The sequence below is a fragment of the Triticum aestivum genome, chromosome 4B (assembly GCF_018294505.1).
Source record: "Triticum aestivum cultivar Chinese Spring chromosome 4B, IWGSC CS RefSeq v2.1, whole genome shotgun sequence".
Classification (NCBI taxonomy): domain Eukaryota; kingdom Viridiplantae; phylum Streptophyta; class Magnoliopsida; order Poales; family Poaceae; genus Triticum; species Triticum aestivum.
In genome coordinates, this window is record NC_057804.1 from 659,545,579 (window position 1) to 659,572,364 (window position 26,786).

General features: G+C 47.0%; 1 pseudogene; it reads right to left on the reverse strand.

Moving 5' to 3' along the window:
• Nucleotides 1–17,083: 17,083 nt before the first annotated feature.
• LOC123089705 (G-type lectin S-receptor-like serine/threonine-protein kinase B120) lies at nucleotides 17,084–22,714 on the reverse strand (annotated as a pseudogene).
• Between the last annotated feature and the right edge of the window lie 4,072 nt (nucleotides 22,715–26,786).

Here is a 26,786-nt window from a genome sequence, read left to right on the forward strand (position 1 = left end):
CCCAGACATCTTCAGGATGTGCTCACTGACAGAACTGTTTTCCTCCATCTTACAACTGTAGAACTTGTCGGAGACATCATATCTCTCGACCCGGGCATGAGCTTGAAAAACTAGTTTCAGCTCTTTGAACATCTCATATGCTCCGTGGTGCTCAAAACGCTTTTGGAGCCCCGGTTCTAAGCTGTAAAGCATGCCGCACTGAACGAGGGAGTAATCATCAGCACGAGACTGCCAAGCATTCATAATGTCTTGGTTCTCTGGGACGGGAGCGTCACCTAGCGGTCCTTCTAGGACATATTGTTTCCTGGCAGCTATGAGGATGATCCTCAGGTTCCGGACCCAGTCGTATAGTTGCTGCCATCATCTTTCAGCTTGGTTTTGTCTAGGAACGCGTTGAAGTTCATGTTGACATTAGCGTTGGCCATTGATCTACAAGACATATTTGCAAAGGTTTTAGACTAAGTTCATGATAATAAAGTTCTAATCAAATTATGAACTCCCACTTAGATTAGACATCCCTCTAGTCATCTAAGTGTTACACGATCCGAGTCGACTAGCCCGTGTCCGATCATCACGTGAGACGGACTAGTCATCGTCGGTGAACATTCTCATGTTGATCGTATCTTCCATACGACTCGTGTTCGACCTTTCGGTCTCCGTGTTCCGAGGCCATGTCTGCACATGCTAGGCTCGTCAAGTTAACCCTAAGTGTTTTCGCTGTGTAAAACTGTCTTACACCCGTTGTATGTGAACGTAAGAATCCATCACACCCGATCATCACGTGGTGCTTAGAAGCGACGAACTGTAGCAATGGTGCACAGTTAGGGGAGAACACTTCTTGAAATTTTATAAGGGATCATCTTATTTACTACCGTCGTCCTAAGTAAACAAGATGCATAAACATAATGAACATCACATGCAATTATATAGTTGTGACATGATATGGCCAATATCATATAGCTCCATTGATCTTCATCTTCGGGGCTCCATGATCATCTTGTCACCGGCTTGACACCATGATCTCCATCATCATGATCTCCATCATCGTGTCTTCATGAAGTTGTCACGCCAACGACTACTTCTACTTCTATGACTAACGTTTAGCAATAAAGTAAAGTAGTTTACATGGCGTTATTCAATGACACGCAGGTCATACAAAAAATAAAGACAACTCCTATGGCTCCTGCCGGTTGTCATACTCATCGACATGCAAGTCGTGAATCCTATTACAAAGAACATGATCTCATACATCACAATTCATCATTCATCACAACTTCTGGCCATATCACATCACATGATCAATCGCTGCAAAAACAAGTTAGACGTCCTCTAATTGTTGTTGCATCTTTTACGTGGCTGCAATTGGGTTCTAGCAAGAACGTTTTCTTACCTACGAATCACCACAACGTGATTTTTTGTCAACTTATATTTACCCTTCATAAGGGCCCTGTTCATCGATTCCGCTCCAACTAAAGTGGGAGAGACAAACACCCGCCAGCCACCTTATGCAACTAGTGCATGTCAGTCGGTGGAACCGGTCTCACGTAAGCGTATGTGTAAGGTTGGTCCGGGCCGCTTCATCCCACAATACCGTTGAGCAAGAAAAGACTAGTAGAGGCAAGTAAGATGACAAAATCCACGCCCACAACAAAATTGTGTTCTACTCGTGCAAAGAGAACTACGCATAGACCTAGCTCATGATGCCACTGTTGGGGAACGTTGCAGAAAATTAAAATTTTTCCTACGGTTTCACCAAGATCCATCTATGAGTTCATCTAAGCAACGAGTCAAGGGAGAGAGTTTGCATCTACATACCACTTGTAGATCGCGTGCGGAAGCTTGCAAGGTGATGATGTAGTCGTACTCGACGTGATTCGAATCATCGATGACCAAGTGCTGAACGGACAGCACCTCCGCGTTCAACACACGTACGGGACGGGAGACGTCTCCTCCTTCTTTATCCAGCAAGGGGAAGGAGAGGTTGAGGAAGACAGCTCCACCGGCAGCACGACGGCGTGGTGATGGTGGAGAGGCAGTACTCCGACAGGGCTTCGCCAAGCACACAACGGAGGAGGAGAGGTGTTGGGGAGGGGAGGGCTGCGCCTTGGAGGGTGGTGCGGCTGCCCTCCCCTCACCCCTCTATTTATAGGGGGAAGGGAGAAGGGGGCCGGCCCCCTAGAACCCATCTAGGGGGGGTGCGGCGGCCTAGGGGAGAGGGGAGAGGGTGGCTTGCCCCCCAAGCCAAGGGGGGCGTCCCCTCTAGGGTTCCCCCCTCAACCCTAGGCGCATGGGCCCAAGGGAGGGGGTGCGGCCAGCCCACCAGGGGCTGGCTCCCTGCCCCACGCAGCCCATGTGGCCCCCCGGGAGGGGTGGCCCCTCCCGGTGGACCCCCGGAACCCTTCCGGTGGCCCCGGTACAATACCGGTATGACCCCGAAACTTCCCGGTGTCCGTTTGACAACTTCCCATATATAAATATTTACCTCCGGACCCTTCCGGATCTCCTCGTGACGTCCAGGATCCCATCCGGGACTCCGAACAACATTCGGTAGTCACATACTAGTCTTCCTAATAACCCTAGCGTCACCGAACCTTAAGTGTGTAGACCCTACAGGTTCGGGAGACATGCAGACATGACCGAGACGCTCTCGGCCAATAACCAACAGCGGGATCTGGATACCCATGATGGCTCCCACATGCTCCTCGATGTTGTCATCGGATGAACCACGATGTCGAGGATTCGATCAAACCCTGTATGCAATTCCTTTTGTCAATCGGTACGTTACTTGCCCGAGACTCGATCGTCGGTATCCCAATACCTTGTTCAGTCTCGTTACCGGCAAGTCACTTTACTCGTACCGTAATGCATGATCCCGTGTCCAACACCTTGGTCATGTTGGGGAACGTTGCAGAAAATTAAAATTTTTCCTACGGTTTCACCAAGATCCATCTATGAGTTCATCTAAGCAACGAGTCTAGGGAGAGAGTTTGCATCTACATACCACTTGTAGATCGCGTGCGGAAGCTTGCAAGGTGATGATGTAGTCGTACTCGACGTGATCCAAATCACCGATGACCAGCGCCGAACGGACGGCACCTTCGCGTTCAACACACGTACGGGACGGGAGACGTCTCCTCGTTCTTGATCCAGCAAGGGGGAAGGAGAGGTTGATGAAGATCCAGCAGCACGACGGCGTGGTGGTGGATGCAGGGCGTCACAGCAGCAGGGCTTCGCCGAGACTACGAGGGAGAGACGTAACGGGGGGAGGTGGAGGCGCCAGGGTCTGGTGTATGAAGTCCCTCCTCTCCCCCACTATATATAGGGGTGCCAGGGGGGGCGCCGGCCCTAGTAGATGAGATCTACTAGGGGGGGGGCGGCCTAGGGGAGGTTTCCCTCCCCCCCAAGGCACCTAGGGGTGCCTTCCACCACTAGGACTCCTCCTAGGGGGAAACCCTAGGCGCATGGGCCTATAGGGGCTGGTGCCCTTGGCCCATGATGGCCAAGGCGCACCCCCTACAGCCCATGTGGCCCCCCGGGACAGGTGGCCCCACCCGGTGGACCCCCGGGACCCTTCCGGTGGTCCCGGTACAATACCGATAACCCCGAAACTTGTCCCGATGCCCGAAATAGCACTTCCTATATATAATTCTTTACCTCCGGACCATTCCGGAACTCCTCGTGACGTCCGGGATCTCATCCGGGACTCCGAACAACATTCGGGTTTCTGCATATCCATATCTTCATAACCCTAGCGTCACCGAACCTTAAGTGTGTAGACCCTACGGGTTCGGGAGACATGCAGACATGACCGAGACGCTCTCAGTCAATAACAATCAGCGGGATCTGGATACCCATGATGGCTCCCACATGCTCCTCGATGTTGTCATCGGATGAACCACTATGTCGAGGATTCGATCAAACCCTGTATGCAATTCCCTTTGTCAATCGGTACGTTACTTGCCCGAGACTCGATCGTCGGTATCCCAATACCTTGTTCAGTCTCGTTACCGGCAAGTCACTTTACTCGTACCGTAATGTATGATCCCGTGTCCAACACCTTGGTCACATTGAGCTCAATATGATGATGCATTACCGAGTGGGCCCAGAGATACCTCTCCGTCATACGGAGTGACAAATCCCAGTCTCGATCCGTGTCAACCCAACAGCTACTTTCGGAGATACCTGTAATGCACCTTTATAGTCACCCAGTTACGTTGTGATGTTTGATACACCCAAGGCACTCTTACGGTATCCGGGAGTTACACGATCTCATGGTCGAAGGAAGAGATACTTGACACTTGCAAAGCTCTAGCAAAACAAACTACACGATCTTTTATGCTATGCTTAGGATTGGGTCTTGTCCATCACATCATTCTCCTAATGATGTGATCCCGTTATCAACGACATCCAATGTCCATAGTCAGGAAACCATGACTATCTGTTGATCACAACGAGCTGGTCAACTAGAGGCTTACCAGGGACATAGTGTGGTCTAAGTATTCACACGTGTATTACGATTTCCGGATAATACAGTTATAGCATGAATAAAAGACAATTATCATGAACAATGAAATATAATAATACTTTTATTATTGCCTCTAGGGCATATTTCCAACAGTCTCCCACTTGCACTAGAGTCACCAATCTAGTTACATTGTGATGAATCGAACACCCATAGAGTTCTGGTGTTGATCATGTTTTGCACGCGAGAGAGGTTTAGTCAGCGGATCTGCGACATTCAGATCCGTGTGCACTTTGCAAATCTCTATGTCTCCATCTTGAACATTTTCACGGATGGAGTTGAAACGACGCTTGATGTGCCTGGTCTTCTTGTGAAACCTGGGCTCCTTTGCGAGGGCAATAGCTCCAGTGTTGTCACAGAAGAGTTTGATCGGCCCCGACGCATTGGGTATGACTCCTAGGTCGGTGATGAACTCCTTCACCCAAATCGCTTCATGTGCTGCCTCCGAGGCTGCCATGTACTCCGCTTCACACGTAGATCCCGCCACGACGCTCTGCTTGCAGCTGCACCAGCTTACTGCTCCACCATTCAACATATACACGTATCCGGTTTGTGACTTAGAGTCATCCAGATCTGAGTCGAAGCTAGCGTCGACGTAACCCTTTACGACGAGCTCTTCGTCTCCTCCATAAACGAGAAACATGTCCTTTGTCCTTTTCAGGTACTTCAGGATATTCTTGACCGCTGTCCAGTGTTCCTTGCCGGGATTACTTTGGTATCTTGCTACCAAACTTACGGCAAGGTTTACATCGGGTCTGGTACACAGCATGGCATACATAATAGATCCTATGGCTGAAGCATAGGGGATGACACTCATCTCTTCTTTATCTTTTGCCGTGGTCGGTGACTGAGCTGAGCTCTGTCTCATACCTTGTAACATAGGCAAGAACCCCTTCTTGGACTGATCCATTCTGAATCTCTTCAAAATCTTATCAAGGTATGTGCTTTGTGAAAGACCTATGAGGCGTCTCGATCTATCTCTATAGATCTTGATGCCTAATATATAAGCAGCTTCTCCAAGGTCCTTCATTGAAAAACACTTATTCAAGTAGGCCTTAATGCTGTCCAGAAATTCTATATCATTTCCCATCAAGAGTATGTCATCTACATATAATATGAGAAATGCTACAGAGCTCCCACTCACTTTCTTGTAAACGCAGGCTTCTCCATAAGTCTGCATAAACCCAAACGCTTTGATCATCTCATCAAAGCGAATGTTCCAACTCCGAGATGCTTACACCAGTCCATAAATGGATCGCTGGAGCTTGCATACTTTGTTAGCATTCCGAGGATCGACAAAACCTTCCGGCTGCATCATATACAGTTCTTCCTTAAGATGCCCGTTAAGGAATGCTGTTTTGACGTCCATCTACCATATCTCATAATCATAGTATGCGGCAATTGCTAACATGATTCGGACGGACTTTAGCTTCGCTACGGGAGAGAATGTTTCGTCGTAGTCAATCCCTTGAACCTGTCGATAACCCTTAGCGACAAGTCGAGCTTTATAGATGGTAACATTACCATCCGCGTCCGTCTTCTTCTTAAAGATCCATTTGTTTTCTATCGCTCGCCGATCATCGGGCAAGTCTGTCAAAGTCCATACTTTGTTTTCATACATGGATTCTATCTCGGATTTCATGGCTTCAAGCCATTTGTTGGAATCCGGGCCCGCCATTGCTTCTTCATAGTTCGAAGGTTCATTGTTGTCTAACAACATGATTTCCAGGACAGGGTTGCCGTACCACTCTGGTGCGGAACGTGTCCTTGTGGACCTACGAAGTTCAGCAGTAACTTGATCCGAAGTACCTTGATCATTATCATGGTTTTCCTCTTCAGTTGGTGTGGGCATCACAGGAACGGTTTCCTGTGCTGCGTCACTATCCCGCTCAAGAGGTAGTACTTCATCGAGTTCTACTTTCCTCCCACTTACTTCTTTCGAGTGAAACTCTTTTTCCAGAAAGCATCCGTTCTTGGCAACAAAGATCTTGCCTTCGGATCTTAAGTAGAAGGTGTACCCTACAGTTTCCTTAGGGTATCCTATGAATACGCATTTTTCCGACTTGGGTTCGAGCTTTTCAGGTTGAAGTTTCTTGACATAAGCTTCGCATCCCCAAACTTTTAGAAACGACTGCTTAGGTTTCTTTCCAAACCATAATTCATACGGTGTCGTCTCAATGGATTTAGACGGTGCCCTATTTAAAGTGAATGTAGCTGTCTCTAGAGCGTATCCCCAAAATGATAGCGGTAAATCGGTAAGAGACATCATAGACCGCACCATATCCAATAGAGTGCGATTACGACGTTCGGACACACCGTTTCGCTGAGGTGTTCCAGGCGGCGTGAGCTGTGAAACGATTCCACATTTCTTTAAGTGTGTACCAAATTCGTGACTTAAGTATTCTCCTCCACGATCTGATCGCAAGAATTTTATCTTTCGTTCACGTTGATTCTCCACCTCATTCTGAAATTCCTTGAACTTTTCAAAGGTCTCAGACTTGTGTTTCATTAAGTAGACATACCCATATCTACTCAAGTCATCTGTGAGAGTGAGAACATAACGATATCCTCCGCGAGCCTCAACGCTCATTGGACCGCACACATCGGTATGTATGATTTCCAACAAGTTGGTTGCTCGCTCCATTGTTCCGGAGAACGGAGTCTTGGTCATTTTGCCCAAGAGGCATGGTTCACACGTGTCAAACGATTCATAATCAAGAGACTCTAAAAGTCCATCGGCATGGAGCTTCTTCATGCGCTTGACACCAATGTGACCAAGGCGGCAGTGCCACAAGTATGTGGGACTATCGTTATCAACTTTAAATCTTTTGGCATCTACACTATGAACATGTGTAATATTACGCTCGAGATTCATTAAGAATAAACCATTGACCATCGGAGCATGACCATAAAACATATCTCTCATATAAATCGAACAACCATTATTCTCAGACTTAAATGAGTAGCCATCTCGTATTAAACGAGATCCTGATACAATGTTCATGCTCAAACTTGGCACTAAATAACAATTATTAAGGTTCAAAACTAATCCCGTAGGTAAATGTAGAGGCAGCGTGCCGACGGCGATCACATCGACTCTGGAACCATTCCCGACGCGCATCGTCACCTCGTCCTTTGCCAGTCTCCGTTTATTCCGCAGCTCCTGCTGTGAGTTACAAATATGAGCAACGGCACCGGTATCAAATACCCAGGAGTTACTACGATTACTGGTAAGGTACACATCAATCACATGTATATCAAATATACCTTTGGTGTTGCCGGCCTTCTTATCCGCTAAGTATTTGGGGCAGTTCCGCTTCCAGTGACCCTTCCCCTTGCAATAAAAGCACTCAGTCTCAGGCTTGGGTCCATTCTTTGACTTCTTCCCGGTAACTGGCTTACCAGGCGCGGCAACATCTTTGCCGTCCTTCTTGAAGTTCTTCTTACCCTTGCCCTTCTTGAACTTAGTGGTCTTATTGACCATCAACACTTGATGTTCTTTCTTGATTTCAGCCTCTGCTGACTTCAGCATCGAGAACACTTCAGGAATGGTCTTTTCCATTCCCTGCATGTTGTAGTTCATCACAAAGCTCTTGTAGCTTGGTGGGAGCGACTGGAGGATTCTGTCAATGACCGCCTCATCTAGGAGGTTAATGTTCAGCTGGGTCATATGGTTGTGCAACCCAGACATCTTCAGGATGTGCTCACTGACAGAACTGTTTTCCTCCATCTTACAACTGTAGAACTTGTCGGAGACATCATATCTCTCGACCCGGGCATGAGCTTGGAAAACTAGTTTCAGCTCTTCGAACATCTCATATGCTCCGTGATGCTCAAAACGCTTTTGGAGCCCCGGTTCTAAGCTGTAAAGCATGCCGCACTGAACGAGGGAGTAATCATCAGCGCGAGACTGCCAAGCATTCATAATGTCTTGGTTCTCTAGGACGGGAGCGTCACCTAGCGGTCCTTCTAGGACATATTGTTTCCTGGCAGCTATGAGGATGATCCTCAGGTTCCGGACCCAGTCCGTATAGTTGCTGCCATCATCTTTCAGCTTGGTTTTCTCTAGGAACGCGTTGAAGTTCATGTTGACATTAGCGTTGGCCATTGATCTACAAGACATATTTGCAAAGGTTTTAGACTAAGTTCATGATAATAAAGTTCTAATCAAATTATGAACTCCCACTTAGATTAGACATCCCTTTAGTCATCTAAGTGTTACACGATCCGAGTCGACTAGCCCGTGTCCGATCATCACGTGAGACGGACTAGTCATCGTCGGTGAACATTTTCATGTTGATCGTATCTTCTATACGATTCGTGTTCGACCTTTCGGTCTCCGTGTTCCGAGGCCATGTCTGCACATGCTAGGCTCGTCAAGTTAACCCTAAGTGTTTTCGCTGTGTAAAACTGTCTTACACCCGTTGTATGTGAACGTAAGAATCCATCACACCCGATCATCACGTGGTGCTTAGAAACGACGAACTGTAGCAACGGTGCACAGTTAGGGGAGAACACTTCTTGAAATTTTATAAGGGATCATCTTATTTACTACCATCGTCCTAAGTAAACAAGATGCATAATACATAATAAACATCACATGCAATTATATAGTTGTGACATGATATGGCCAATATCATATAGCTCCATTGATCTTCATCTTCGGGGCTCCATGATCATCTTGTCACCGGCTTGACACCATGATCTCCATCATCATGATCTCCATCATCGTGTCTTCATGAAGTTGTCACGCCAACGACTACTTCTACTTCTATGACTAACGTTTAGCAATAAAGTAAAGTAGTTTACATGACGTTATTCAATGACACGCAGGTCATACAAAAAATAATGACAACTCCTATGGCTCCTGCCGGTTGTCATACTCATCGACATGCAAGTCATGAATCCTATTACAAAGAACATGATCTCATACATCACAATTCATCATTCATCACAACTTCTGGCCATATCACATCACATGATCAATCGCTGCAAAAACAAGTTAGACGTCCTCTAATTGTTGTTGCATCTTTTACGTGGCTGCAATTGGGTTCTAGCAAGAACGTTTTCTTACCTACGAATCACCACAACGTGATTTTGTCAACTTCTATTTACCCTTCATAAGGGCCCTGTTCATCGATTCCGCTCCAACTAAGGTGGGAGAGACAGACACCCGCCAGCCACCTTATGCAACTTGTGCATGTCAGTCGGTGGAACCGGTCTCACGTAAGTGTACGTGTAAGGTTGGTCCGGGCCGCTTCATCCCACAATACCGTTGAGCAAGAAAAGACTAGTAGAGGCAAGTAAGATGACAAAATCCACGCCCACAACAAAGTTGTGTTCTACTCGTGCAAAGAGAACTACGCATAGACCTAGCTCTGATACCACTGTTGGGGAACGTTGCAGAAAATTAAAATTTTTCCTACGGTTTCACCAAGATCCATCTATGAGTTCATCTAAGCAAGGAGTCTAGGGAGAGAGTTTGCATCTACATACCACTTGTAGATCGCGTGCGGAAGCTTGCAAGGTGATGATGTAGTCGTACTCGACGTGATCCAAATCACCGATGACCAGCGCCGAACGGACGGCACCTCCGCGTTCAACACACGTACGGGACGGGAGACGTCTCCTCCTTCTTGATCCAGCAAGGGGGAAGGAGAGGTTGATGAAGATCCAGCAGCACGACGGCGTGGTGGTGGATGCAGGGCGTCACAGCAGCAGGGCTTCGCCGAGACTACGAGGGAGAGACGTAACGGGGGGAGGTGGAGGCGCCAGGGGCTGGTGTATGAAGTCCCTCCTCTCCCCCACTATATATAGGGGTGCCAGGGGGGGCGCCGGCCCTAGTAGATGAGATCTACTAGGGGGGGCGGCGGCCTAGGGGAGGTTTCCCTCCCCCCAAGGCACCTAGGGGTGCCTTCCACCACTAGGACTCCTCCTAGGGGGAAACCCTAGGCGCATGGGCCTATAGGGGCTGGTGCCCTTGGCCCATGATGGCCAAGGCGCACCCCCTACAGCCCATGTGGCCCCCCGGGACAGGTGGCCCCACCCGGTGGACCCCCGGGACCCTTCCGGTGGTCCCGGTACAATACCGATAACCCCGAAACTTGTCCCGATGCCCGAAATAGCACTTCCTATATATAATTCTTTACCTCCGGACCATTCCGGAACTCCTCGTGACGTCCGGGATCTCATCCGGGACTCCGAACAACATTCGGGTTTCTGCATATCCATATCTTCATAACCCTAGCGTCACCGAACCTTAAGTGTGTAGACCCTACGGGTTCGGGAGACATGCAGACATGACCGAGACGCTCTCAGTCAATAACCATCAGCGGGATCTGGATACCCATGATGGCTCCCACATGCTCCTCGATGTTTGTCATCGGATGAACCACTATGTCGAGGATTCGATCAAACCCTGTATGCAATTCCCTTTGTCAATCGGTACGTTACTTGCCCGAGACTCGATCATCGGTATCCCAATACCTTGTTCAGTCTCGTTACCGGCAAGTCACTTTACTCGTACCGTAATGCATGATCCCGTGTCCAACACCTTGGTCACATTGAGCTCAATATGATGATGCATTACCGAGTGGGCCCAGAGATACCTCTCCGTCATACGGAGTGACAAATCCCAGTCTCGATCCGTGTCAACCCAACAGCTACTTTCGGAGATACCTGTAATGCACCTTTATAGTCACCCAGTTACGTTGTGACGTTTGATACACCCAAGGCACTCTTATGGTATCCGGGAGTTACACGATCTCATGGTCGAAGGAAGAGATACTTGACACTTGCAAAGCTCTAGCAAAACGAACTACACGATCTTTTATGCTATGCTTAGGATTGGGTCTTGTCCATCACATCATTCTCCTAATGATGTGATCCCGTTATCAACGACATCCAATGTCCATAGTCAGGAAACCATGACTATCTGTTGATCACAACGAGCTAGTCAACTAGAGGCTTACCAGGGACGTATTGTGGTCTAAGTATTCATACGTGTATTACGATTTCCGGATAATACAGTTATAGCATGAATAAAAGACATTTATCATGAACATTGAAATATAATAATACTTTTATTATTGCCTCTAGGGCATATTTCCAACACTGCCAACCCTAGCCGCCGCGAAAAACAGAACGCATCTCCGCCTCCACACCCACGTCGTTCCTCTGTTGCTGCCGCCGCCGGCGACTCCATCCCGTTCACCGCGTACACGGTCGACGGGAGAGCAGGTCTCCGAAACCACGCCCTTCTGATTCCTGTACGGGGTGAGGGGTGAATAGGTTTTTGGGCAGCGATTACGCGACTGCTCGCTTCCGATCGTGTACTTCCTCTACGTCCGCGTCGCCTTCATCATCACCATGTCCACCGACCCCGACCGTGCCGCCGCCGAGAAAGCTGAAGCCGACAAGAAGGCCGCCGAGGACGCCGCTGCTGCCGCCAAAGCCGCGGCCTCTGCATGGCCTACTGGAGGGTATAACTCGTTTATCCCGCTCCTGATTAATTTCATATTAGCAGTACTAGCAGTATGTGTAGATTTGTCTACTGTTTGCTTAGTACGTGCATGTTTAGATCAAAGTCAGTACGTCATCAACTTAGTCAATGCCATGCTAGTGATTTACTCGTGGATTAATTTAATCGAGAAATTGCCTATTTACTCAACAAGAAGATGAAGACATGTATTTGCAAGTATTGATGATGATGAAGGGCTTTTACCTCGTCAAAGTGGTAGGTGTTTAGATTTTTATCAGTGATAATTGTTTCACTTTATGTTTATGCGTTCTCTTATGAAAAAGTTTCTATTGATGTCTTGAAGGTGTTGGCTCTTCTTCTACGTTGATGAGGTTATGGGATGCACTGATGAAGCAAACGATTGATTTGATACTCTTTGATACCACATATTGTTCTTTGTAGCTTTTGTCATGTTTTTATCTTTTTCTTTTGTATCGTTAAGCATTGAGTTCAAATCATAAATTTTTCGTGCAACTGAGGCAAATTTTATAAGGGGAATCTTTTGAGGTGGCTATAGCCTTATGGGCATTAAGTTTTTCCCTCACGGCAAAAACATTTTTTGGGCCCGGGACTTGCTCCAATCCTGACTCCGCCACTGGATCCAAGCACAATTCGTAGTAGCTAGGTACTTACTCCGTCCTAAAATTATTGTCTTAGATTTTTCTAAATACAGATGAATCAAGTCACGTTTTAGTATTAGATACATCCGCATCTAGACAAATTTAAGACAAGAATTTTGGGACGTAGGGAGTAATACTCCCTCCGTTCGGAATTAGATGAACTGAGGGGGGTGAAAATCGTGAACAAAGCAATTTTACAAACATGCCCTCCCCAAATTTGAAATCGTTGCAATCTGCCCCAATTTCCCGTCCGCTGGACGCGATCCACCGCGAGGAACTCCCGCCGGCCAGAACCTTGATCTCCGGCCGGCCAGAACCTCGAGCTCTCTCCATGCAGCACCTCGAGCTCCATCCCCAGCCCTAGGACCACGCCGCCGGCGCCAGCTCCTCGAGCTCCCGCCGCCTAGCACCTCGAGCTCCATCTCCGGCATGCAAGATAGCGCCACCGGCTCCAGCACATAGAGCTCCATTTCCGCCGCTGCCAGGCTCAGGCGTCGCGCCTCCATCTTCCCCTCCTCCTTGCTGTAGCGTGGCCAGGCATCACTGCAACCTATACCTTCACACGGACGAGCTCCTCCTCAGCGAGGTTCATTCCTTCACTGTCATGGAGGGGAAGACCTGCTCCCTGCCGGTGCTCTGCTCCCCATCTTCCTGCCAGAGCTCTACTCCCCTTCTCGCCAGTAGATCTCCGGCATGCTCCATCAAGTTTTAGAGTTCCTCAATGAAGAAGGTACAGGGAATTGTAAATCTTCACATACTGCAATATGAAGAAGGTACATGGAATTCTAAATATCAGGCAAGCTCCATCAAGTTTTCAATTGCTTGATGCAGTGTAGACTTTTTTGATTAGCCATTATTCAAAACTGAAAAGATTATGTGAAGATGAAGTGGTTATGTGCTCCTGTAACTAGAATCAGAAATTGACAGCAAGAGCATAAAGTCATGTTCCTGACATACTGCAATCATGCATGCAATTTGTCCCCTGTAGGTCCATATGCAAGTCAGGAACAAGACAGGAAATTAATACACACACTTGCATGTTGCAGGCAGTTTACCCTTCCATAAACTAAGGAATTAACATGAACAGAAGTACTATGTTTCAAACAAAAGGAAACAAATCTCCTGGAATGTGTTAACTTATCACGAAATTATGGTTTAACCAACTGCCATAATTTGGCTATTAAGCACAGATCATTTTTGTTCAAGTTTCATTTACTTTCTAGGCAATTTACTTCATAATTAAGCACGCAAGTCGACATGGCATCAGATCAAACATAAGGCATAAAAGATCTGCATCATCAGGACAGCTAGCTACTCTGACAGGTAGCAACAGCAGCAAGGTATCTCAGCATGCATTGCATTAATTATTCCCTTCAAACAAATCTGTATGTATGTGCATCACAATAGCACAGAGATGAATGTGTAGCACATGTAAGAAAGAAAGTAGGGAATTTGGTTGGTACCTTGAAGGTGGCCGTGCTCTCGACATGCTTGTCCAACACGTGCCACATGAACTGAAACAACGACAACAACAAGAACAAGACCAGGATCAAAACACAAGGAGTAGATGCTTTCTTGTTGTTGATATCATCCATTTTCAACACATTTCTGTCTTTGTAATAATCCTCAATTATTATTTTCATTGTTTAGTATTTTCTGGATGAATGCCTAAAGTTTATCACAGTTTATGACTCTGCTTTTCAACTTGCATGTCACAGTGAGCTCAAGTTGTGTCATCGCCACCACTGCGATGATGTTTGGTGTTGATCTCAACATGAGTCCTCGACAAGATGATGACTGGGAACTTGACGAACCAGAAGAACCAGATTTAAATTGGCTTCCTCAATAAGAATAAGATATTAATTGGATTCCTCAAGAAGAACCAGATTTACATTTCATTCCTCAAGAAGAACAAGTACCAGATCTGAATTTGATTCCTCAAGAAGAAGAAGTACAAGTACAACTTGAAGCAAATGAAGAAGAAGAAGAAGAAGAAGAAGAAGAAGAAGAAGAAGAAGTACAACTTGAAGATGTTGAGCATCCAAAAAGCAGAGAACTGACAAATAAGGAGAGATTTGGTGTTTATTTTGCTCTCAAAGTAATCAGGAACAAAGCAAGAGAAATAAACAAACACACTTGTCAGACCACCAGAAAAGAAGAAATTCAGTTAACTGTTAACTGCATCCCCTTCTTCAGAGAGAGCTCAGGTTCTGAATTTTCCCTTCAGTGTACAAGTGCAGACCAAAAAATCTACTTAGCAGAAACAGAGGATTGAATCTGTGCGGGATTTGTGCGATCAAATCGCACACAAGTGGCGGATGGGACTGATAATGCAGGACAAAAAAGATCAGTGAACTCCCATGATCCAATCTAATGGCGCCTACAGACTACAGAGAGCTTAACTGAACAGTATACTTGAGAATGGAGAAAGGGATTCCAGAGGTGAGAGGTGGCTGAGTTGCTAGGCTGACCGTGATGTAGAGCACGGAAGAGCCGACGATGGTGCGGTACCGGCCGAGCCACGAGTCGGCCACGGCGGCGCCGAGCAGCGGCAGCATCGACGCGGCGCCCGACCACACGTTGGCGGCCGCGCTCTCCCCGAGCGGGCTGGTGAGGTAGCTGATGAGGTTGGAGGAGATTCCGTAGTGTTAGACTAGATAAAATGTAGATATACGTGTTGTAACACAATACATGTACCTGTACGTTCTCTCCTATATATACATGACAGCCATACCCACTTAGAGTATCGAGCATTGTTCAAACCCTAGTTTTGTTTAACATGGTATCAGACGACGCGTTCGATCCGCAGCGTGCTTCCGCTTTCTCTGCCGCCGCATCGGCCTTCGCCGCCGTGCCACCTCCGACAACCCTGGCGACAGAGTCGCCGTTCATGGGCAGCGTCAACCCCGCTTGCCTGGCACCGTCCGGCCGCATCAGGATCGCGCCCTCCAACGCCCCGATCGCCCGCTGCCCAGCAGCCGCTCGTACGTGATGAGTTGCCCCGCGATCGCATGCAGCATGGCTTGCCTCAAGATCCATCAGACTACTACAATCGCATGCAACTGCCCCACGATCCAGCCTCCGCTCGCCCGTATGGCGGAATTGTTGACGCGTCTGCGCAGCGCGATGCTTCTTACGGCGGGATTCCATGGCACGCTGCGCCGCCGCCTTACGTCGGGATTCCATCGCATGCTGCGCCGCCGTCTTCCGGTCCCCATGGTGCCTCTGTTCAGGTGCCCTGCGGCGGGCCGTATCCAGCGCCATACGTGGTGCCGCCGCCATCGCCGTCAGTCTCGCCGCCGCCGTATGCTTCGTCCTCCACGGTGCCCCATGAGGCACCGTATGGCGCACCCTATGCTGCCCCTGTGCCGTAGGTCGCGTCGCTGCAGCCCTACGGCGTACCTCCTACGGCGCTCTACGGTCATCACCAACACTACCGTGCGCCTCCATCGACCAATGCGCTGATTCCGTACAGTGCTCCTCCGACGTACGACTCGCAGCTCCCCGCACCGGTGGCTGAACCAGGACCGTTCCACTTCGCTCATCTGGTGACGGTGAAGCTCTCTGTTGATAACTACCTCTTGTGGCATGATCAGGTGTTGTCGCTGATGCGTAGTCACTACCTTGAGGGGGTATGTCGACGGTACGCTGCCATGTCCCCCGGCCATGGTTCCGGTTCCCTCGGCTGCTGGTGGCTCCGTCATGGTGTACAACCCCGCTCATCATCAGTGGATTGCTCAGGATCAAGCTATTCTGGGTGCCATTCAGTCCTCGCTCACTCCCTCCATGGTCGGCATGGTGGTCTTTGCCGCGACATTGAGGGATGCATGGACCACGCTGGACTCCAGCTTCTCCTCGCAGTCGCTGGCACGTTCCTCTGCCATTCGTAACCAACTGGGTGAGGTCAAGAAAAATGATCTCTCCGTCACGGCCTTCTTCAACAAGGTCAAAAGTTTGGATGATACACTGTCATCTATTGGGAAGCCTTTCCGTGATGAGGAGTTTACTTCGTTCATTTTCAATGGGCTTGATGAGGACTATGATTCTCTTGTTGAAAACATCAATGGACGTGACACGCCGATGCCGCCTCACGACCTCTACGCGCGCCTCCTCAACACCGAACAGCGGCTAGCTGCTCGCCGCTCCGTCGTTCAAGATTCTGGGCTCCGTGCTCTTAAAGTGGGGACTCCAATTGGGCATCACGAAATAACCAACAGCCACAAAGCAGCAGCTACATGGTCGTGTAGCTCCCTCCGCTGCCCACGCCGCGTCTAGCGGCCATATGCATGGCATGGCTGTACCGACGTCGGCATGGTGGATCTTTCCGAGCGTGTCGCGACCGTCGACGTCGAAAGCGATGGCATTGCAGTATCAGCTCACCTCAAAAAGGAGGCGTAAAAGTGCATGTCGACATGATCGATCAATCTGGGAGGCTAGGGATTTCCTTCCTCAGACCTCCGCTGCAAGGATGGATCGCATCCGAGCACGGAGGAGAAGTAAAAGAAGTCAGAATAATATTACACATTACAGTTCACTACTGGAGTCGACCTATACGCCGGGTGCCACGAACACTCGGCAGTTACAAATGAGCACATATTACAAGCATATAAAATTACAATCCCAGCTTTAACAGAGCTCATCCAGTGTAAAGTAGAATAGCACTGAGCAGGTACGCGTATGAAGATATGAGGGTCACAAGTCAAGGACAAGGCAGGATTTTCTAGCGCCCCTTGAGGTTTACGAGGCTCATATCATGCACATGGCTTTCCCCGGCTCCGTAGTTACGGTGTGCAGAGCACATAGGCTCTTTTGGCTGCGGGAGCTCGGTGTCTTCATTATCCAGGCTTGCTACCACCCAAGACATGAGGGGGCGAGCCTCTGGGTCGTCCTGCACCGACAAGAGTCCGATATGGATGCATCGTAGAGCTTCAACGAGAGAGCAACCCTCAACGATGGATGACTCGATTAGATCCATCACTTTCCCATCCTTCATTAAGCTCCACGCCTGCATGAAACCAATCATGTCATTCATCAGTAGTACCCCCCCCCCACCCCCCTTATCAGCTGAGCAGGTAGGCTCTGATCACTAAAAAAAGTTTTTTTGTAGAAATCCAAAGATGCACAAAATCATAATCACTAAATAAAAGTAAAGTACACTTACATAATCTATAAGATTATGAGTGCACGCGCGTGAGCTTGTCGGGGTTGTGGCGCCGGTCTTCATGCCACTCACAATCTCTAGAACTAATACGCCAAAGCTGTAAACATCGGATTTGATGGAGATGATGCCTTCCATTGCGTATTCAGGCGACATGTATCCGCTGCTTTGACAATTAACCATGGTAAATTCAAACTTATTAACCAGTTAAGGCACAAAGGTTGAGAGATCCCATAAATGAAATTCATCACTACTCACAATGTTCCAACAACTCGATTGGTATGTTCTTCGTGTTGATTGACACCAAAGATCCTAGCCGTACCAAAATCTGATATTTTGGGGATCATCACAGCATCCAACAATATGTTGCTTGCTTTGAGATCTCTATGGATCATCATCAATCTGGAATCTTAGTGGAGATAAAGAAGTCCCCTGGCTACACCAGCGATTATCTTAAATCTTGTGGGCCAATTGAGCAGTGATTTTCTTCTATCATCTATCAAGGACAGAATTACACGAATCATCTTGTCAGTGACGATGTTTGACCGAAAGTAGAGATTTTTGCAACAAGTGAGTAGAACGTACTGAAAATGAAGTAATCCAGACTTCGGTTAGGTAGGTATTCATAAATCAAAAGCTTTTCGTCTTCATGAATACTGCAGCCTATAAGTTTGACCAAGTTTCTATGATGCAACCTGGAAATTAGAGCTATTTCATTTTTGAACTCCACTGCCCCTTGGACAGAACCTACACGAAGCCTTTTCACAGCAATTTCCTTACCATCTTCCAACGTTCCCTGAAACATGAGGTATTATTTAGTCAAGAAAGTTTGATCTTCCATTAATATTCTAACTATCTCCCTCGCACAAAAAAAACGATCAAATAACTATCAGTACAGATACGTCTTGCCTTATAAACATTGCCAAACCCTCCTTTGCCAAGGATGTTGGATTCAGAGAAATTATTTGTCGCGGTAGCAATTTCCCTAAAGTTCAAAATGGGAAACTCCGTGTTACCATCAGCGAACTGATTGTAATTTCCTGTATCTCGACGCATCAACCTTTCCCAGACAAGCTTGCTTCCTTGATTGCCTGTCAGGAGTGTGGGCACCGCCTCTTCAGTTTCTTGTGACTGGGGATAACATCAAAATTAGAAGTAAAGCAACAATTTCCTACCTCTAAAGCCACAGATCCAAAGAAGCCCCACGCATATGAGTATCAGAAAACTTGACACAACTGGTAATACAATTTCTATGGTTTTGATCTTTCTCATGTTACCTGCACAAAAAATTAATATAAGGAGAATCACCAAAGTTTGTCAGTGCTAATCACCAAATTCATAGAAGACTCCTTTCTCGAACGCATGCATAAAAACATGAGGCCACTCTTTCTCCAATTTCTCTGTTTAGAAGAAATGAACACACACACACAGTAAAACATAAGCAAGCAGAGAAAGTGGAGTGATGCATACCTTGCAATCTTTTAGTCCGAACATAGAGGTTCTCCCCTCCTTGATGGTTGTTCTCCATGTCGATAAAATCGCCTATCCATAACAGGCATCTTGTGTCATCCCCGTCAATATCTATGTTGCTCATCTTGGAGTAAGCATATGCCACGCAGGAGCAATTGCTTCTGCATTCCTCGGTGCACTCATCAAAGCTTCTGCTCGGGACACGAAGGAACTTGTCCGGGACCTTCATGCCCGGAAAGGCCAAGAAACTGTCTCCATGGGTGCACCTTGGCACCTCCTTGGGGCGGCATCCCTGTGAGAAGCTACCGGAGATCCATCCTTTAGCATCCCTCGGTTCAAAACCGTCAAGGCACTTGCAAACCGGGACGATTTGTGTGTTGTCGCAGTAACCATAAGGACCGCAGTAGCCGTACGTATTGCACTCATGTTGAGGCTCTGCGTACAGGGCCCTCCATGCGGACATGTTGCTCTGCCAGCTTAGTATATTTACCTTGCCTGAGTAGTCGATCTCCAACCTCACCAGCTGGACGAAGGAGCCAGCCGGCATGCCGAAGGACATGTACACCTCGTCGCCGGCGTGATGCAAGGCCATGTAAATGGCCGACTCGTTGAATCCGCCCATGTAGAGGTGGCTTGTCCACACCGGGCTTCGCCGGTGTGGCCTCGACCCGTTCCAGGCGAAGCACCGGAGGAGGTTGCTAGGGTCCGCGCCGTACGAGAACTCGCCGGGGGATGGGTCCTGCTGCCCTTTCCACGACACGAGGTGCTGCAGTGGGAGCGTCTTGTGGCTCAGCCTCAGGTTCATGCCGGGGAGGAGGGTGTCGGTAGGGTGGTCGAAGCTTTGCCATAGTATGGCACTGTCGGCCAACGACCGAAGGATGAAGTTGCCGGTGTTGTCCAACACTGCTTCCACCGTGCTCGCGCTCGCGCTCGCGCTCGCGCTGATGCTGATGCTCTTGTTGGTTGTCCACACGGCACGGCCATCGCTATCAGACAGCACTATGCCGGAGCTGCTGGTCACCGCAAGATTTGCAGAGGAAAGGTTAGTGGTGATGGGCGCCGCACGGTTAGAAACCCATACCACGGTGCGCTCCGGGATGCTGTTGTACCATATGCCCACATAGTGGCGCTGCCGCTTCTCCCCATCCCCATCGGTGGAGAAGAATCCCAGGGCAAACACCCCATCTTGGGAGACGACGACACTCCCAGGGGAGAGCGGCTTGCCAGGGACAAGCCGGCTCTGAGATGCATAAGCATGGGCACAAGCGAATGGCCAACAAAGAAGCAAAAGAATGCCATACACAGCAAGGCAAGGATGACACAGCTGCATAGGCATTAATTCTTGATAGATCCTCTGCTGCTTGCAATTGCTTGCTTGCAGGATCATGCATGCATGGAGAGTGTGTGTGTGTGGTGTCTAAGTGATTGCAATGAGAATGAGCCCCAAAGGAATGAAAGATGGGGGTATATATAGAGGAAATCACACCACCATGCATGCTGGCTTGGATCCCACGTTGTTTTGAGCCCCAAAGGAATGATGAAAGAGGTGGTTGAGCTGTTCTACATTTGTACATGCACTCTGGCACCCGCAGTTAGGATTTTGCTACTAATCCGACGATATATTGCTGGAAACTAGAAAGCATAAGGCATGCTACTACTTTTAGATCACTCGAGGTTTCTAACAAAACTATACTAGAGTTATGTAGAAAATATATTATATTGGACGCCTAGAATATTGTTTTTGTGTTGTGCTGATCTGACCCAGGTGTGAGATATCTATATAGAGCACAATATGAGAGAGAGACTTGAAGTAGGGGACAAGTCGTACATGGTTTAAACCAATCATACCTCTAACTCCTAATCTCTAACTTAATAAACATAATTATACTTCTAACATTCCCCCTCAGTCTTAGCGGGAGTGAAGCGGACGATGACGACTGAATTTGAACTCTTGTGCTTCTGTCGTCTTCTACGCTGCGCCATCATCAACTGCATCTCTGATGGGTCGGCACCTAGGGCGGTGACTGCGTCCCCTTCTGGTGCCTTCCTGCCTTCTCCTCTATTTAAGTTACAGACAAAATATCTAGCTTTATGACTGAATTCTCTACCTAGAACTACAAGTCACATCTAATCCAAATACATAACTACTCCTTCCATTCCAAAATACTTGTCGTGGTTCTAGTTTTTTATAGAAATAAAACCACAACAAGTACTCCCTTCATCCCATAATGTAGAACGTTTTTTGAAACTAGTATTTTGGAAAGGAGGGTATCTTTCTTGCAATTCTAGGTAAGCATGTCCATTTCAAAAAAGTTTAATCCTACTACACATAATATCCCTGATTCAAGGAGGGTATTGAGGAGGTTGCAAGAAATCACTTGGGCACTGTCGCTGTGGCTGCTGGGCGTCGGTTTCAGGACTGCAATGGGAGTGCTAGCTATTTGGGCTTAAATGTTTGTCTGCAAGATACAGTTTCTATTTCCACAGTTTTCAACGCTTTGCAATCACCAGAAATAACCACATCAGGTATCTTCCCTTTCATTGCTGATGCTAAGAACGAGATGCTGAAATTCAAAAGAGACTTGAACAAGTTAGCTCATGAACTAGCAGCCTATGCTAGGCGAACGGGTGGTTTCATTACATTTGGTACTGTTCCTGATGATCCCCCCTAGCGTCCTGGAACTTGATTGTAATCTGGTTGGTGATTAAGTTTAATGAAGTTGGCCAATTCTCAAAAAATAAAAATAAATGCCAGGTCAGAGGAAGTATATCTGGTTTAAAAAATGTTTAGTCAAAAAGGATTCAAGATATATTACACGTCCGGAGGTAAAGAGTTAAAAAGGCAATCATGCCGAAAAAAGACAAAAGAAAGCTACCATTTTATAAGTTAAATACAGATCTGCTGTTACCAATGATTGCGTCTGAACAATTTCCGGTAGTGGTTTGAGATCAAAAGAATAGGCATAAATAACAATCTAACAACCTGTTATGCTCTTTCTCTTCGTTTGTGCCCAATGACATATAGCTAAACTTGAAGAAAAGACAAAATTAGGCTAGAATAGCAGAAGGTATATGAGGTTTACCGTGTGTGCTGACAGAATAATCTGGTGCCGGCGGTACAAACGTGCTGCCACGGCCAGCAGCGGCCGCCGTATTCGTCGCTACTCGGCTGCATGTACATCCAAGAGCGGCGGCGGCTTACGAAGGGGATTAGATTGGAGGCAGTTATCCGCACCCAGGTAAGATCAATCGATCGATCTGAATTTGAGGCCAGACGGGGCGAAAACCCATGGTCGGGCAGTCATGTAGATGGGCTGATGCCTGTTGTTGGGCTTCGCCTCATACACAGTCTGCCCCTGCTTGCCGAAATCATTAGTTGAGGAGCGCTCCCAACAACAATTAGTCGGGAAGCGCTCCGGGCTCGATAAGTGTCACGCGCGGGGCATTCCCATGATTTTTGGTTTTCGGTTTTCCTTTCTGATTTTTCCTTTTTTACTTTAATCCTTATACTTTTAGTGTTTTGTAGTACACTTTCGATCTGTTTTGAGATATGTTTCTCTCTGATGTCGTTAAACCGTCGTCGCCGACTGTCCTTTCGTTGCCGTCGTCCCCGCCCGTCGCGCCCGCCGCTCTTGTGGCCTGCTTACGGCGGCCCTTCTTTACCGTGGACGGCGCTTCCCCGTTCGCACGATCGTCGTTCCCTACCGGTTGCATTCGTCGGTTCTCTGTTTCCTTTTTTTTCCTATTAGTTCCTATTGTATTTTTGGGATATGGAGATTTATAGGGTAGTTATGGTTGGGGGCTTCCGATACTATCATATGTCAACTTTCAACTCGGTTTGTGCAATTAATTCTTGATAATCATTGTGTTTTTGCATGTATGGCTTGTTTTTTTAGCCGTATGCCAGGTGGCCCTTGTACGTCTGTTGATTCTTCTATAGATGTGTTTACTGTGGTTCTAGATCGGCGTTGTTCGACTCATGTTGTAAGAATAACATTTTATATTTGATCAATTTTTGGCACACATGCTTATTTCTTTTGGTGCTCATGTTGTTGTTTTGAATGGAAATTATTCTAGATCTTTTTTTTAATTATGGTCATTCGTTTTGAAGTATATTCTGTGCAATGTTAGAGCTCATCTTGCTCTACATCGAGGAGTGTAAGGCTTTAGCCATAAGGAGGGGTGACAAAGATACTGATCTTGCTCTTCACTCTAGTGAGGATTATTTGTATGGTATTCTGTTTAGTCATGGTCGGGTGAGGAGCAAATTCCATGGTTCTTTTTCGGACGATTTGGTCATTGATTATGGTCTTCATCATCTTGATAGAATGACTGTTAGGCTTGAGCGCTATGGAACGTTGGTTGGTGTTGACTTTTATAGGGGTGAAAATATGTTGTCTCCTTTACCTTCTGTTGGTAAGGTTTATTTTAAGGAAGCATTTAGTTTGTTTCATTTCATATGTTTTTTCTGTTCCGTTGAACCTGTGTAATTTTATTTTCTAGCTCTTGATGCATTGAGCGACTCCGAGAAGAAACTTGTTGGGAGTTGTTTTTACACTCGTGATGTTTATCTCAATTATCAGCAGATGTATTTCATGACGCATCAACTCTTTGATGATGAGTACATACTCTATTGTCCTTTTGTTCACAGGACTAATTCCATGAATGTTAATGCTCATAAAATGGTCAGATTTATTTTCCACTGTTTTTCTTTGTTTCTGTTTATTTATTTATTTATTATTATTTCTTGTATTTAGTTTTTAATTTTTGTTCTATTACTAATAGCTGGATGTTTTTGTTAGGTTATTCCTGGTATGGTTGTGAGGAGTTTGAAGGAGTTCGTGTCATTTCCCAGGACTGGAGTTTTAGATCTTGAAGCTACTTTGGAATCTCGTGATCCCTTGCTCCTGCTTCATTGGCTTGGGTAATAGAATGGTGTTCAAAAAGGAAGGGTTCAGTGATTTTCTGCCGGCATCATCTATTGAAGTAAACAGCTTGGTGCTCATAACTTTCAATGAGCACGATGGGAGGCTTGTTGTTATCTTCAATCTTCTGCCGCAGTGATGTTAGTTATAGCCTTTGAACAAAATGAATGGATATTGTTTAAAAATCTATGCTACATTATAATGTTATTTAGATATATAAAACGAATATGAACCTAACTATTCATTTGTTGTACTTCGCTTGTAGAAGAGGCATGGCTGTGCATCTCTTTTTTAGATGTTTTTTGGACAGATGTTAGTTCATTGGAGGCATAGTTGTACATAAATTAGAGGCACATGTGTGTCTTTGTTTTTTCTATGTTTCCTCTGACATGGGTTGTAGAGAGAGGAACGTTTGTGCAACAACAAAGAGGCACGGGCTATCACCGTGAGGAGCTTGTAGAGTCACGGCGCGTGTTACGCGAGGCACGGGTGTGTAGACGGTGTGAAACCAACCATCACAAGATGACTATCGACTCCTCTAAATGAAAAAAAGATTAGGTAGAATAATTAAGCATGTGCAATAAACGCAAGTCATTCGAGAACTTATGGAACATCATGCATCACTCGACTAAGTTCAGGAATTGCTTTTTTTTAGTAACAGTTCAGGCATCCAAGCAAGGGCAAAGCTGGGCCCGGACACCCAGGGCCAGGCCCGGGGCGTGGAATTTTTATCAGGCTAATGGGCTGTCTCAACTCCTGAAATGGGCGCACGCATGAGTAGACCTCCCCAACACGCATGAGTAGACCTCCCCAACAATCTAACTCGCACGCACGACATGAGACCTTCCCCCCACGATGATCTACCTGATGGGCTGCCTCACCTAAAACGGACGGGTTTCCCTAAAAAAAACTAAAACGGACGGATGCACACACGACGCCAGCCCTTGCCCGACCGCCACCGACCTAAACTTGCACAGATACACACACATCAATCTCCAGGGTCCAGACTCGAGTGCTCGCGACGGCACCGCCGTCCCGGCCACCGCCCTCCTGTACGTCGTTCGCCCAATCGCTCGTGTGGCGCGCCAACCCCTGCTGGCTGCTTGACTGTCGTGCCTTGGTATTTTCGTTTTATGCTTTTCAGATTTTCCCCTGATGCTTTTCACTTGTACCATGTTCTACGATGTCAATGTGACCTCTCTGTTACTGTGTATCAGTGTATAAAGTACTCTGAACTAAAACTTAATTGAAATAATTTGTTTGTGTGTATGTATCCAGTGATATATCAAGGTTATTGTTTAACTCACACTGATGTAATTGCCAGATTCATTCATATATTGTAGAAAAAGAAGATGAAGAGATGTATTTGCAAGTATTGATGATGATGAAATTGTATATCGCTTTCAATCATGTAGGTCTCACAAAGGGCTTTTACCTCGTCGAAGTGGTAGGCATCTAGATTTTTACCGGTGATAATTGTTTCACTTGATGTTTATGCTTTCTCTTATGAAAATTTTCTATTGATGTCTTGAAGGTGTTGGCTCTTCTTCCATTGTTGATGAGGTTATGGGATGCACTGATGAAGCAAACGATTGATTTGATACTCTTTGATATCACATATTGTTCTTTGTAGCTTTTGTCATGTTTTTTTTTTGTATCGTTAAGCATCGAGTTCAAATCATAAATTTTTCCTGCAACTAAGGCAAATTTTATCCGGGGAATCTTTTGAGGTAGCTATAGCCTTATGGACATTAAGTTTTTCCCTCGCGGCAAAAACATTTTTTGGGCCCGGGACTTGCTCCAATCCTGACTCCGCCCGTGGATCCAAGCACAATTCATAGTAGCTAGGTAATAGTATTGTTTAGTGGAGGACTAGGCTCGCTCATGGGGCCATGGGTTCCCTACACGCTGTTTTGGAAGGAGAAAATAAAAGAGGAGCCAGAAAGCAGAGAGGGGGAGGCAGAGGAAGAGCCACCCTAAAACGAAGAATAAGAGTTTTTCCAAGAGAAAACAGAGGCACAACAAAGTGAGGCCTGGGCTCACCGACACAACGGTGCGTCTGCATGGACGCTACGGCCGGCTGTCGGTGTGGCGGCATCCCATGCGTATGATACGTGACACACAACACACGTACGTGGAGCATGCAGCAAAAACGTGGTAGTTGGACGGGACGGGACGTGCCATAGTTAGTAGTAGTAAATAGTGTACGTCTTGTATTGCTCCCGCTGTACCACTCCCTTCGTCCGAAAATATTTGTCGCCGAAATGGATAAAAATGGATGTTTCTAGAATTAAAATATGTCTAGATACATCTATTTTTTTGACAAGTATTTCCGGACGGAGGGAGTACAAGCGTACAGAAGCCAACGATGGATGGGTTGGAATGTAGGAGAGGAGGCGTAGCGAGTGAGGCGCGCTCGTGAGCCCCCGGCCCGGTGCCGAGTCGCTCCACCCGCATGTGAACCCGATCGGCCGGCAGTCACGCTCATGCATCCACCATGCACTGCCGCATGCAATTCCACCCAACCATTTCTGCGGGCGCTTCCTTCCGTTACCGGCTATAAATACGGCGA